This window comes from Lygodium microphyllum, chromosome 1 (genome assembly GCF_053477565.2).
Source record: "Lygodium microphyllum isolate KBCC chromosome 1, Lygodium_microphyllum_v1.1.10, whole genome shotgun sequence".
NCBI classification, from domain to species: Eukaryota; Viridiplantae; Streptophyta; class Polypodiopsida; order Schizaeales; family Lygodiaceae; genus Lygodium; species Lygodium microphyllum.
In genome coordinates this window covers 122,896,248-122,910,059 of record NC_141135.1, presented here as the reverse complement: position 1 = coordinate 122,910,059, position 13,812 = coordinate 122,896,248, and positions in this window count along the sequence as shown.

The following is a 13,812-nucleotide window of genomic DNA, read 5'->3' as shown; positions in this document are numbered from 1 at the left end:
TCTTAGTCCCAAAGACCATCGCAAGACACACCTTCTCCATGTAGGTATAATTGATCTCTGGAATGCCCAATTTTCGACTAGCAAAAGCTATCAGATGATACCACTTTTCCTCCCAAATTTGGGCTAAACAGTCAGCTGATACTATGCATAGTGGATGCTTAAAATATATAGAACACCTCAACCCTTTTAGGTGCTTTTAAAATAGGTGCTTTGACTAGCTCCTATTTTATATCCTCGAAAGCTACCTTACAAGGGTCACTCCATTCAAATGAACAGCTAAAGGATAATAAGTTTGTTAATGGCAATGTCCTTTCTGCCAAGGCATTGATGAACCTTTGATAGTACTCTATTGATGAAAGAAATCTATGAACCTCTTTCGGAGTGCATGGTGGACTCATAGCAACTATAACCTTGATCTTTTCAGGGTCAGTTGCTATCCCTACTGAACTGACCACATGGCCTAGCAGTAGCCCATAAGGTACTCCAAAGACACACTTCCGTGGGTTAAGAGCAATACAAAATTGTCTGCAACACTCAAAGCACTTTCTTAAGATAACCAACATCCTTTCCCTTATAGTGGTTGCCCCCAGGTCATCAATAAATACTTTCAACTCATCTGGGGAAATGTCACCAAAGGTCTTGTCTACTGTTCGCTGTCACGATCCAGGTGCATTGCACAAACCAAAGGCCATCACATGGTACGCAAAAGTACCAAAGACAGTAATAAAAGTTGTTTTCAACTTGTCCTCCTCTGCAATTGCCATCTGGTTATATCTTGCAAAGCAATCCATGAACGAATATATCTCCCTACCCGCTAATTGATCCAAAATCTGGTCAATAAATGGCAATGGGTAGTAATCCTTAACCGTGTGCTAATTCAACTCTCTAAAATCGACACGTGATCGGATCTAGTTATTTTTCTTCTTCCTGATAACAACTGGTGAACACCATTCTGTGAGTTGTACAGGAAAGATTAAACCAGCTTTCCTTAGCTTCTATAACTCCTCAAACAACCCGTCCCTCAATTCAAAAGGCATACACCTTACTTTCTAACACACAGGATGACTACCTTCTTTTACAGGAATAGTATGAACAACTAGGCTAGGAGGAATGCCTCTCAGCTCATCATAACTCCAAGCAAAGATATCGCGGAATTCTTGGATCAAGGACACATAGTCCTCCCTTTCTGCTGAAATGAGCATGGATATTAATTGAATTGGCCGCGAGTCATTTGGCGTGCCAAGGTCTAACTCAATCACATCCACATCTGTTATCCTATCTTCCGGCTCTATCCGCTCATTTAGAGCTATCTAATAGATATCCTCTGTAGTGGACCCTCTTTAGATTCATCACTAGATAATGTCTCACTACCAGATGGATTGTTTGCTGTCTCTAATTCAGTAGAAGATAAAGGAGCTCTCTCACTTTGAGGAGACTCAAGATAAGCATCGACTATTACTCGATTAGCACCTCGATCTAGAACCACTCGACCGGCGGGTATATCGACTTGACAGTCTGTTCATAAGATCCAAGGCCTACCTAGCAAAACTCGATAGCTAGGACGTCCTGCAAATCTGATCACCCTAAAGTCCAAGAAACATTCTACACTCGCAACTGTAACATGGACCTTAGTAATGCAGCCTTATGGTTGTCTTAGACTATCATCAACCATTCTCAAAAGGGTGGAGCTGTCTTTTTGGATGCCTAGACCCAACCTCTCCATCAATTCTAAACTCATGATATTGACGGAGGATCCAGTGTCTACAATGGCATGTTCCACTAATATTCCATCCACATAAGCTGGAACCCTAGGGCAATTCTTTTCAGCATGGTCAAACCAATCTTCCCCTACTCGTGCTATGCCCAAGGGTTCTACAATATACCCAATACGTAGGATCTTCTTAGATTGCTTGCGTACTCCTAGAGATAATTTGATCAATTGCAAGAGGTTCACATCTGGTTTGACTTCACAAAGAGAACTTGCTAAATCAAAGTCATGATAAGTAGCCAAAGCCCTCTTTTCTCGCCAAACCATCCTCTCTTTTGGTCTTTGGACCGGTTTTGGTGCTTGTTTCTTAGCTCTTGCCTTGTTTCTTGGCACCTCCTCATCCTTCTTAGGGTTGTCTTTCCTGTCAACTGGCCTTAGCGGTCCCCCTTCCATGCTGGGATTCTGGACGGGCGTCCCCTTATCCCCTTGTTTAGGGTTTGCCTCAACCGGTTTTTCCTTATCTTTGTCAACCTCTTTAGCCTTTTGGCCTCTTTTCATGGCCCTTAAGTTAGAGGTTTCAGCATCATTGACTCGTACAGCCTCAATAAGGCTGACTCCGTTGCCTTGTGGCAACTCTTCTATAGTTGTTTTTCCCCTCTGCAATATTTTCCTGGGTGCATCATTCTGTTGCAAGTTATTTCCTTGCGCTCTATGATTAACAGAGCCCGACTGTTTACTACCTTGTTGGAGAGAACTTATCTTACTCCAACAGATAGCAGCTAAATGGCCCGACTTCCCACAAATGCCACATTTCACATTTGGACAGTTTCTGGGGAAGTGCTATCCACCACACCATTTACAACTAAATCTAGAGGGTCCACCCTCTTCAGGGCATCGACTCCCTATCAAATTTTGTTGCTTCTTCAAGAAAATAATGTCGACGTCTATTTGTCGATATTGTTCAGAAATCATGTTGGTATAATGCTTCATCATATCCTTGACTCCGCCAAGGACATTGGATACACTCGACTCGTAGCCTCAGTCATCAAGTAGTTGTTCCATTGGCCTAACAATCTGATTTGGCATTGGCTATTGACCCACAAGAACAACATTAGAATTTGAAACTTGGCCTCCAACATTTGATGGAGCCAACTGAATTGCCATAGGCATAGTCACACTGGGAGGAGCTCATGGTAAAGGTACATTCGAAACAACACTCCCTCTCCAACAGGGTTAGTTATAGGTATTCCTTGACTTCCATTTGTCAATAATGGATTGTCGCTAGGTACTAAACCCCCATTAACATTCATTCGAGAGGAGTAGGCCGTTTGTAATCGTGCTTCTACTCCCTCTGCCCGCGTAATACCGGTGTCTATGTTTGCCAAGGCCACACTGCTCAATTGTACCTGGATATTAAAATCCAACCCATGTAAAAAGTATTGCAATTGGGCAGCCAGCGGAATGGGAATGTAAGTTTGCAACTTACGAAATACTTCCACTTCTTGGCATATGCTTTCACATTCTCGTGCAGATCTTGGGGTGTTACATTCAAGACCTGCAACCAATACAAGCCACCTCTTTCAGGGGCATATTCCGCTCGGAAAGCTGCATAGAATTGATCAATGGTGGTTATGGTTCCAAACTCTATGATGTGATACCATACCGATGTCATAGTGCTGCGCATCCGAGGTGTGGAATCCACCAAAAAGTTGTATGTGTGACATTTGTTACTTTGTACATACTTAGTCGTTGTGTTTGCATTTTTGTTCAGCATGGGTAGTATAGTGGAGAGGGGTTTGGAAGGGAATATATTTGTGGGAAGCATAGTTGTGGATATGTTTGTGAAGAATGGCAAGAGATTAAGGCCCTTGTGATGAAACCCACTTGAGGGTGGACGAGAGAGGTTTTTTATTTCAAAATCATGGTGTTAGGAAGTGACACACATGGAGCTATAGGAGAGCTTGGTGCTCTTCTATCTGCTAGGTTTGTTGAACATAATGCCTATATAATGTTTGATGCTTTGATGACTGGGAAAGGTTGGGGATTCAAAATGGTAGACTACTTTTACCCACAAATGGGTCTACCTCTATCACTGGTCCGTCTCCTGTGCTTGAAGCATCTTACTCAATCTATAGAGTCCTGGTTGCTGCCGACTTTGGTGTTGCTCTTGTTCAAGCCCAAACTGGAGTTATGACAACTGAGACTGGCACCTAAAGATGGATGGCTCCCGAGAAAAGATGATTGGAAAATCGATTACAGCCAGCTCAAGTTCAACCATAAAGTGGCAAGTGGGTCATTTGGAGATCTGTTTAGAGGTACATATTGTGGACAGGATGTAGCCATTAAAGTCCTAAGACTAGAGAGATTGAATGAAGATTTACAAAGAGAATTTGCTCAGGAAGTATATATTATGAGGAAATTTCGTCATAAGAATGTCGTACAGTTTATTGGTGCATGTTAGTCGACCACCTCAACATACACTTTCTGAAGAGCGGCAGTGTCATAAGTGTAGGTATGTGAACTTTAAAAGGAACTTACAATGCCAAGAGTGTGGAATTGAATGTCCACTTGTTCATTCAATACTCGGTATGAAAACCAGGAAGGATGTAGGTCCCAGCTCTCATCATGAGAGAAATAGTCTGGATGAGGACAAAATGGAGTTACATGGTGCTAAGAAGAGCTCTGAGGGCAAGTATACTGGGTAGAATGACAATGCAACTGTATCTGATGCTCATTATCATGCAGAGTCTCTTGGAATTTTGAACTGTAAAATTGTACAGAGGCCTCATTTTTCTAGAAGTGAATCAAGCTGCTCTATTGGGAGTCACCCTCAAGGCATGCTTGAAGTTGGTAAGTGCAAGGGGTCTTCTAAATCTGTGAGCTGTAATAACGTACAGAAGCTCAACCTTTCAAGAAGAAAGGTATCTATTCAGCAGGATCTAGAAAGTGATTATGAGGCTTCACAGAAGGAGACGGATTCTGACTCTCTTGATCTCTTGAATCTTGAAAATAGTGATAGTGACATGGATATTAGTGGTGAGGAAGATGAAGAGCTTTCGTGCTTGGAATTTCAAATTCAAGGAGGCCATGATTGGGCCGCTTTTCTAGAAAAGAAAAAGGGCCGCTTTTCTGAGCGCAGGCTTAGGAAAAGAAAAAGCAGGACGATCGAGGAGCTTTTGGGGGAGAAAAAGAAAAGTAGTAGAGAATTGGGGAGGGGAATCAAATTGACATAGCCAAGGAATCAAGAAAAAAAAACATAGAGCAATCATGCTACTAACAGAATTCGACGCAGATGGAAGAACGCGACATATTGTCTACCAAAAAGCTCAGAGGAGATGAAGAGAGAACGTCAGTGAAGGCTATTATGACATAAGACGAGGACGCTGCAGTGACTGAGTAAAAGAATGATTCAAAGCTGAAGAATCGAGCCTTTTGCTGATGAAAACAAAAAGACAACTTCAGCGAGGGTCGACGAAGCAGACGAAGTAGCTTGAAAGGACAGTTACTCAAAGTGACGACAGATGAAAGACAAGAGGTCAATATAGAGCTTTAAGTCTGAGGCTGGTGTGGTGTCACTTGTTGTACTTTCGACGGCCCTGTGGTGCTTCCTAGTGGCACCTTCCTCAATGCAGTGAGGACGCTGCACTGAAGACAATGCGGTGAGGTCGTTGTGTTGAAGACAAATGAGATACTGCTGAAAATCTGAAAATTACTGGCCACTATAAAAGCAATAACTTTGATGGCATTGCAGTATACCCAATTGATTTCATCGACATCAGCAGAGGATACCTTGTGAGAGAGAAGATTGACAAAAACGTTGTAACCATTAGTCCTATAAACAAGCTTCATCCCGATTAAATTGCTTGTATCTGTGCTTTTGCATATTGTTACAGATTTATCACAATTACTACGACTTTTCTTAGATCCTGATCCAGAACAGCACCTTATCATAGGTTTTGATTGTGAAGATGTTGATCTTGCCCGACATGGTTCTCTTTGTATTATGCAACTTTCCTTTGAAGATGGATTTTATCCTGTTGATGCTTTGAAAGGTGGAAATACTTTGATGCAGGTTTGTAAACTTGCATTAGAATCTCCTCATGTTACCAATGTTGTGCAAGATTGCAAGCTGGATAGTGAGGCTTTGTACTTCCAATATGGGATCAAGCTGAATAATGTTTTCGATACTCAGATTGCCTATTCTTTAATTGAGGAAGTAGATGGCATTAGTGCAACAGGAATACCCTGGTTATTTACAGATTCAGAGACTAGAGATGGTGTTGAAACAAAGGTAACAGATCTATTCTTGTAGTTGCTATCATATGAATGAGCTGTGTATATCTGTGAAAAGTTGCTCCAGATTTGGTTGACTGTTACAAAATTTTTTATCTATACAAGAGAGCTGTATGTATCTACAAAAACTGTACCTGAATACAAAGATGTCTTCTTGATCCTATTCCAACCTCTTAGATCTTACTTTAGATTTCTTTGTTCCTTTGGAAAAGACAGGTTGTTTATATGACATGAATTTTTGTCAGGATGTTTATTGGAGAGGCTCCCATTCAGATAAAGTTGATTGTATGTCACATATTATCTGAAATTGAGCTTTTAAATTGAATCTGATCTCGCTAGATTGATCTCCTATCCTGAAATTATTCAAAGTCCTCTGTGGTCGCGACTTTGCTTTCGGACTTCTTCGACATCTTTGGTGAACCCGACGTGAAAGCGTCGCATAAATTTCAGGATGGGAGATACTTCAACATCCATTTCAGCCTCTTCTATGATTCCTGCTTTGTCCTCTACTTTAGCTCCATCATTGACTACTGCTTCAAGTACTTCAACGGATGATTTAAAGCAGATTTTGCAGAATATGTCTATGTATATGGAGCTTCAAAATCAGCAGACACAATTGTATATACAGCAGCAGTAGCAGTTGCATCAACAACAGTTGTCTCAGCAAAGGCAACTGTATTCGGAGCAAGAGAATGCAATCAGCGCGATTAAGGCGATTGAAGCAGTTGAGAATGAGAAGAAGCTATTTGATGGCCGTAATGTTTCGGCTTATTTTAAGATGTATGAGATCAAGATGGGATTTTTTGGAGTACCAGCAGGACTTATGAGTAAGTATTTCCTTCATCTTGTCACACCCGCCTTGAGGGCAAAAGTGACTGATCTTTTTCTTCAAAATTCGCATTAGCAAGATTTTAAAAAGGCCCTAAAAGAAGAGTATTTTCTTGAGGACTTTGGGATGGCTACACAGGGGTCATTTCGAGAGTGGGTCTACATGCCAAAAACAAAGGTCTAGCTATTTCAGAGTTGATATGAGAATTTGAAGAGAGGTATAGTCAGCTTGATGCCATTGAACAAAGAGCATTGGATGTTGAGAAAGTTGAGCTTTTCTTGCAAGCTGCAGATTCTGCTCTTCAAGAAGAGTTAGGAGAGCTTCTTGAGGATCGCACGAAGCCTATGGGTCTTAAAACGCATTGGCAAGATGCCTAGGATGCAATCTCGACTTTGACCAAGAGGAGGATATGGAAGACCCGCCTATAGAATGGATCTATGACACCGACGTCGTCTTCTGCTCCTATGCCTGCTTCTATCCCTGTTATTTCTTCTCTTCCTCAGCCAGTTTCTTGGCCTATGCCAGTGCCTACTGTTTCTACTCTTCCCGTTCCTCCTGTTCCAAGACCGATGCCGGCTCCTTCTGCTCCAAAACCATCCGCTCCGTCAGTGCCTTCCTCTCTTGATGACATAATCAAAGGCATAACGGATTTGACACTGGAGTTAGTTAAAGTGGAGTTGGTGGGAAAATTGAAAGAGCAATTTGCTTCGACTGCGCCTACTATTTCTTCTAGTGCTCCTACTGCACCTAGGAGTGCTCCTAATGCACCTAGGAGAGATTGAAGATGTATTTGGTGCGATAGTACGGACCATCATCGTTGTAGGGATTGTGAATCTTTTCAGGATGCAAGGAGGAAGAATTTGGATTTTGGGGACAAGATGGTAAAATCTGGTTGACTGACACAGGAGCTCCGCTTTGCTACCAATTTTGGGAAAGGCGGAATGAAGAAATTAGTGGATGACATGGCTGCGCATACTTCTTATGTAGCAGCTAGAGGAGATGCTTCTGCATATGGAGTTCAGATTGAGAAAGGATCAGAGAATCAGTCAGCATTATGGACTTATGCTATGGAGACAGTAAACAAGGGAAAAATTCTGCAGACTGTTTTGACTAGTGCAGGTTCTAGCATCAGATCTAAGACAGGTTGGGATTCGCCTGTTGACAGGTACACTATTTATGCCTACTTGGCTAATCCTTAGGGAGCACATGTACTTGTTGAGGAGAAGTTTAAGAGGGATGAATAAAATCCAAATGCAGCTAAAAAGACTAGAGGGGGTGAGTTTGTTACTCCACCTACAGCAGGACCATCTTTGAGGCCAAGGCCAAAACGACAAATGGAAGATGCTCAAAAGAAAGAAAAGAGGCAAGAGCCTAGAGAGAGAAAGCAGCCAGGGTTTAGATTGATGTCTGATATTGAGACATCTATAGACATGAAGAAAATCTTTAATGACAAGATACTTGGTAGTGAGGTGACTTTTACTATTTCTGAGGTTTTGAGCATCTCAAAAAGAGAGTTTCAAGATCAGTTCTAAGAACTCTTGAAGAGGAAAAGACATGCATTGCCTACTACTGATACACAGGGAGTTTTAATTGGGGTGTTGGATGAGGATGAGGATGAGGTTATGGTTGAGAATGCTTCTCTTTTTCCACAGATAGAGAAGAGGGTTCAGCCTATGCATTATGCTGAAACTTATGAGCCTATCTTGATACCGCGTAGTCACTTTTCGCGGAGTCATTGGGCTAGGGCAACTACAGAAATGATGGTAAAAATTGGAGAGAAACAAGTGCCTTATGTTGCTTTGGTAGATCATGGTTCAGAGATTAATCTCATAGTTTGTGGAGTTTATGAAAGTAATAGATGGCCTATGGATGTAGAGCATGGGTGGCGTATGAGAGCCGCCAACAACACTGTAGGTGATTTGTATGCTACCTGCCCTAGTGTCAGGGTTTCTATTGGAGATGTACAAGAGGATTTCCATTTCTTTGTGCAAGATTCATGCTCTTATCCCATAATTCTTGGACAGCCATTCATCACAGAGATGCACATGGAAACAAAAGTAATGGATGATGGGTCTGCTTATGCACGGATTCACAATAAAGATGGTATGAGAGCATTTCACTTTTATGACTGTGTGTGTGAACCATGTTAGAAAAAGGGGTACTCTTAGAGATGCACCTTTGCCCACTGTGAGGGATTGAGGTTTTCATTAGGTACCACTATTTCGCGAGACGATGGTGGTACAGAGCAGAGGAGATTGGAGTTCTCGCCTCCTGGCAGCAGTGTTTTCTCCTCCAATTTTGTTGGAAATTTAGCAAACAGTTCGATGAGTTATCAGAAGACTTCTAAGTTGCCTAGAGCTACTAAGGCAGTACAAATGCAGAAAGGAGAAAAATTTGAAAAATGCAGGTATTTTAGAGGATGATGAGAATATAGATGGGATGTATGATAGTATGGTTTGTGCAGATACGATGACAGAGATGGAAAATATGCTGAAAACTGATATGCAGAGTTGTCACAGTAATGTATCAGTGCAATCGCTGGACATGTTTCATGAAATTGGAGATTTTGTGTCATAGATAAAGTCAGAGGCTGAGGTGACTCAGCAAAAAGTGTTGAGTGTTGAAGAAATTCAGCAAACAGAGTTTCCGATTGATTATGATCAGCTTACAGAGACACAGAGGGCTGAAAACTTTTAGCCAACAGAGTTTACTACTGAAATATTTTAGCATCTAGAGTTTAGGGTTGTTCCTATGTAGTCCATAGAGCAGAGGGCTGACGATATTCAGCCACTAGAGTGCAGAATTGATGATTTACAGTAAGATTTGAGTAATGCAGAGGATCAAAATGAAGCCAGGGTTGACATGAAATACAAGACTGTGGATAAGAAGGTGAAGCTGGTAGCTGTACCGCTTCCACCTGACAGTGATCAGCAAATAGAGAGGGCTGCCAAACAGCCAATTTTCAGGAATCCGAAGCATATAGGCCATACAATTTCAACAGAGACTCTTGCTGAATTAAAAATTGGAAATGGTGATTTTTTGCTACCCACAGAGAAGCAATGCTTTCAGGAGATGCTTGAGCGACATGGAAAGGGGTTTACTTTTTTCCCACATGAAATTTGATGTGTGAATCTAGATATTATTGCTCCTATGGTGATCTTTACTATTCCTCACATTCCATGGAACCTCCGACCTATTCCAGTGCCTAAGGCACACTTGCCAAAGCTAATTGACTTGTTGAATGAGAAAATCAGGATGGGAATCCTAGAGCCGTCATCCGCACCATACTCAAATAGGTGGTTTACGGTTCCAAAGAAGAATGGTACTCTCCGATTTATACAGGACATGCAGCCAGTAAACAGAGTTACTATCAGGAATGTTGGTATAGGTCCAGTTGTGGATGAGTTTGCAGAAGCATTTGCTAGACGTGCCATCTATTCTTTAGGTGATTTGTATTCGGGATATGATCAGTTTTAGCTGGCTTTGGAAAGCAAGGACATAACCACTATGAGAACTCCTATTGGGCTTGTCAGGATGTGTACCTTGCCTCAAGGTGCCACTAATTCTATTGCACATATGATGAATGCCATGCATAAGGTCCTTCATGATTACATACCTCAGCTTACCATGCCTTTCTTGGATGATGTGCCCATTAAGAGGTGTGAAGAAGAAGAGAAGAATGAGAGTCTAAATGAGCAAGGATGCAGATACTTTGTGGCTGATCATATTTCAGCTTGTGAGAAGATTTTGGCTAGGTTAGAAGAAGTGAACTTGACACTATCAGGGCAAAAATCTGTTTTTGGAGTAAATGAGGTTGTCATTGTTGGACATATCTGTGGGTATTATGGCAGGAAACCCTCACGTGAGAAGGTGGATGCTATAGGCAAGATTACGAAGTATTGTTCTACTACTTCAGAGGTATGGAGATTCATTGGAGATTGTGTATTTTATATGATTTGGATACCCCATTTTGCACACATAGCAGATTGTTTATATCAACTACTTCGAAAGGGGCAGAAAGTTTTTTGGGATGAGAGCCACACTAGAGCCATGCAGAAATTGAGAAAGTTTTTGTAGATTCTTTGGAAGATGGTGAAAAGATGGTTTGGGTCGTACATAGTCAGACGTGTCTTTGACAATGCAACATATGAACTGACAGAATTGGATGGGACAATGCTTAGAGTACTTATTGCAGGAAAAAGAATCAATATTTTCAAGAAAAGAGATTATGAGGATTATGCATTGGAAGAATTTGCAAGAGAAGAGCAATGAGAAGAAACTCCAGTAGAAGAGACATATGATATGACAGATAATCTTACTGAAATACCGGAAATACACAATGAAGAGATTGATCTGTTCGTAGATCTTGACGATAATGATCATGGACAGTTGGCCCATCTGGAGGATGTGCAGGATTAGAGGGGGTGGATGTCATAGTGCTGCGCATTCGAGGTGTGGAATCCACCAAAAAGTTGTGTGTGTGACATTTGTTACTTTGTACATACTTAGTCATTGTGTTTGCATTTTTATTCAGCATGGGTAGTATAGTGGAGAGGGGTTTGGAAGGGAATATATTTGTGGGAAGCATAGTTGTGGATATGTTTGTGAAGAATGGCAAGAGATTAAGGCCCATGGGATGAAACCCACTTGAAGGTGGACGAGAGAGGTTTTTTATTTCAAATTCATGGTGTTAGGAAGTGACACACATGGAGCTAAAGGAGAGTTTGGTGCTCTTCTATCTGCTAGGTTTGTTGAACATGATGCCTATATAATGTTTGATGCTTTGATGACTGGGAAAGGTTGGGGAGTCAAAATGGTAGACTACTTTTACCCACAAATGGGTCTACCTCTATCACTGGTGCGTCTCCTGTGCTTGAAGCATCTTACTCAATCTATAGAGTCCTGGTTACTGCTGACTTTGGTGTTGCTCGTGTTCAAGCCCAAATTGGAGTTATGACAGCTGAAACTGGCACCTAAAGATGGATGGCTACTGAGAAAATATGATTGGGAAATCGATTATAGCTAGCTCAAGTTCAACCATAAAGTGGCAAGTGGGTCATTTGGAGGTCTGTTTAGAGGTACATATTGTGGACAAGATGTAGCCATTAAAGTCCTGAGACCAGAGAGATTGAATGAAGACTTACAAAGAGGATTTGATCAGGAAGTATATATTATGAGAAAATTCTGTCATAAGAATGTCATACAGTTTATTGGTGCATGTTAGTCGACCACCTCAACATACACTTTCTGGAGAGCGGCAGTGTCCCAAGTGTAGGTATGTGAACTTTAAAAGGAACTTACAATGCCAAGAGTGTGGAACTGAATGTCCACTTGCTCATTCAGTACTCGGTCTGAAAACAAGGAAGAATGTAGGTCCCAGCTCTCATCATGAGAGAAATAGTCTGGATGAGGACAGAACGGAGTTACATGGTGCTAAGAAGAGCTTTGAGGGCAAGTATATTGGGCAGAATGACAATGCAACTGTATCTGATGCTCATTATCATGCAGAGTCTCCTAGAATTTTGAACTGTAAAACTGTACAGACGCCTCATTTTTCTAGAAGTGAATCAAGTTGCTCTATTGGGAGTCACCCTGAAGGCATGCCTGAAGTTGGTAAGTGCAAGGGGTCTTCTAAATCTGTGAGCTATAATAATGTACAAAAGCTCAACCTTTCAAGCAAAAAGGTATCTATTCATCAGGATCTAGAAAGTGATTATGAGGCTTCACAGAAGGAGACAGATTCAGACTCTCTTGATTTCTTGAATCTTGAGAATAGTGATAGTGACATTGATATCAGTGGTGAGGAAGATGAAGAGCTTTCGCGCTTGGAATTTCAAATTCAAGGAGGCCATGACTGGGCCGCTTTTCTAAGTGCAAGCTTAGGAAAAGAAAAAGCAGGGCGGTCGAGGAGCTTTTGGGGGAGAAAAAGAAAAGGAGTAGAGGATTGGGGAGGGGAATCAAATTGACTTAGCCAAGGAATTAGGAAAAAAAAATACAGAGCAATCACGCTACTGATAGAATTCAGTGTAGATGGAAGAAGGGGACATATTGTCTACCAAAAAGCTCAGAGGAGATGAAGAGAGAACATCGGTGAAGGCTATTATGACATAAGACGAGGACGCTACTGTGACTAAGTAAAAGAACGAGTCAAAGCTAAAGAATCAAGCCTTTTGCTAATGAAAACAAAAAGACAACTTCAGCGAGGGTCGATGAAGCAGACGAAGTAGCTTGAAAGGACGGTTTACTGAAAGTGATGACAAGTGAAAGACAAGAGGTCAATATAGAGCTTTAAGTCTGCGGCTGGTGTGGTTCACTTGCTGCACTTTCGACGGCCCTGTGGTGCTTCTTGGTAGCACCTTCCTCAATGCAGTGAGGATGCTGCGCTGAAGACAATGCGTTGAGGTTGCTACGTTGAAGACAAATGAGATACTGCTGAAAATTTAAAAATTACTGGCCATTATAAAAGCAATGACTTTGATGGCATTGCATTATACCCAAACGATTTCATTGACATCAACACAGGATAACTTATGGCAGAGAAGATTGACAAAAACGTTGTAACCATTAGTCCTGTAAACAAGCTTCATCCCCATTAAACTGCTTGTATCTGTGCTTATCCATATTGTTACAGATTCATCACAATTACTATGATTTTTCTTAGAGCTTGATCCAAAATAGCACCTTATCATAGGTTTTGATTGTGAAGATGTTGATCTTGCTCGACATGGTTCTCTTTGTATTATGCAACTTGCCTTTGAAGATGGAGTTTATCCTGTGATGCTTTGAAAGGTGGAAATACTTTAATGCAGGTTTACTAACCTGCATTAGAATCTCCTCATGTTACCAATGTTGTGCAAGATTGCAAGCTGGATAGTGAGGCTTTGTACTTCCAATATGGGATCAAGCTGAATAATGTTTTTGATACTCAGATTGCCTATTCTTTAATTGAGGAAGTAGATGGCATTAGTGCAATAGGAACACC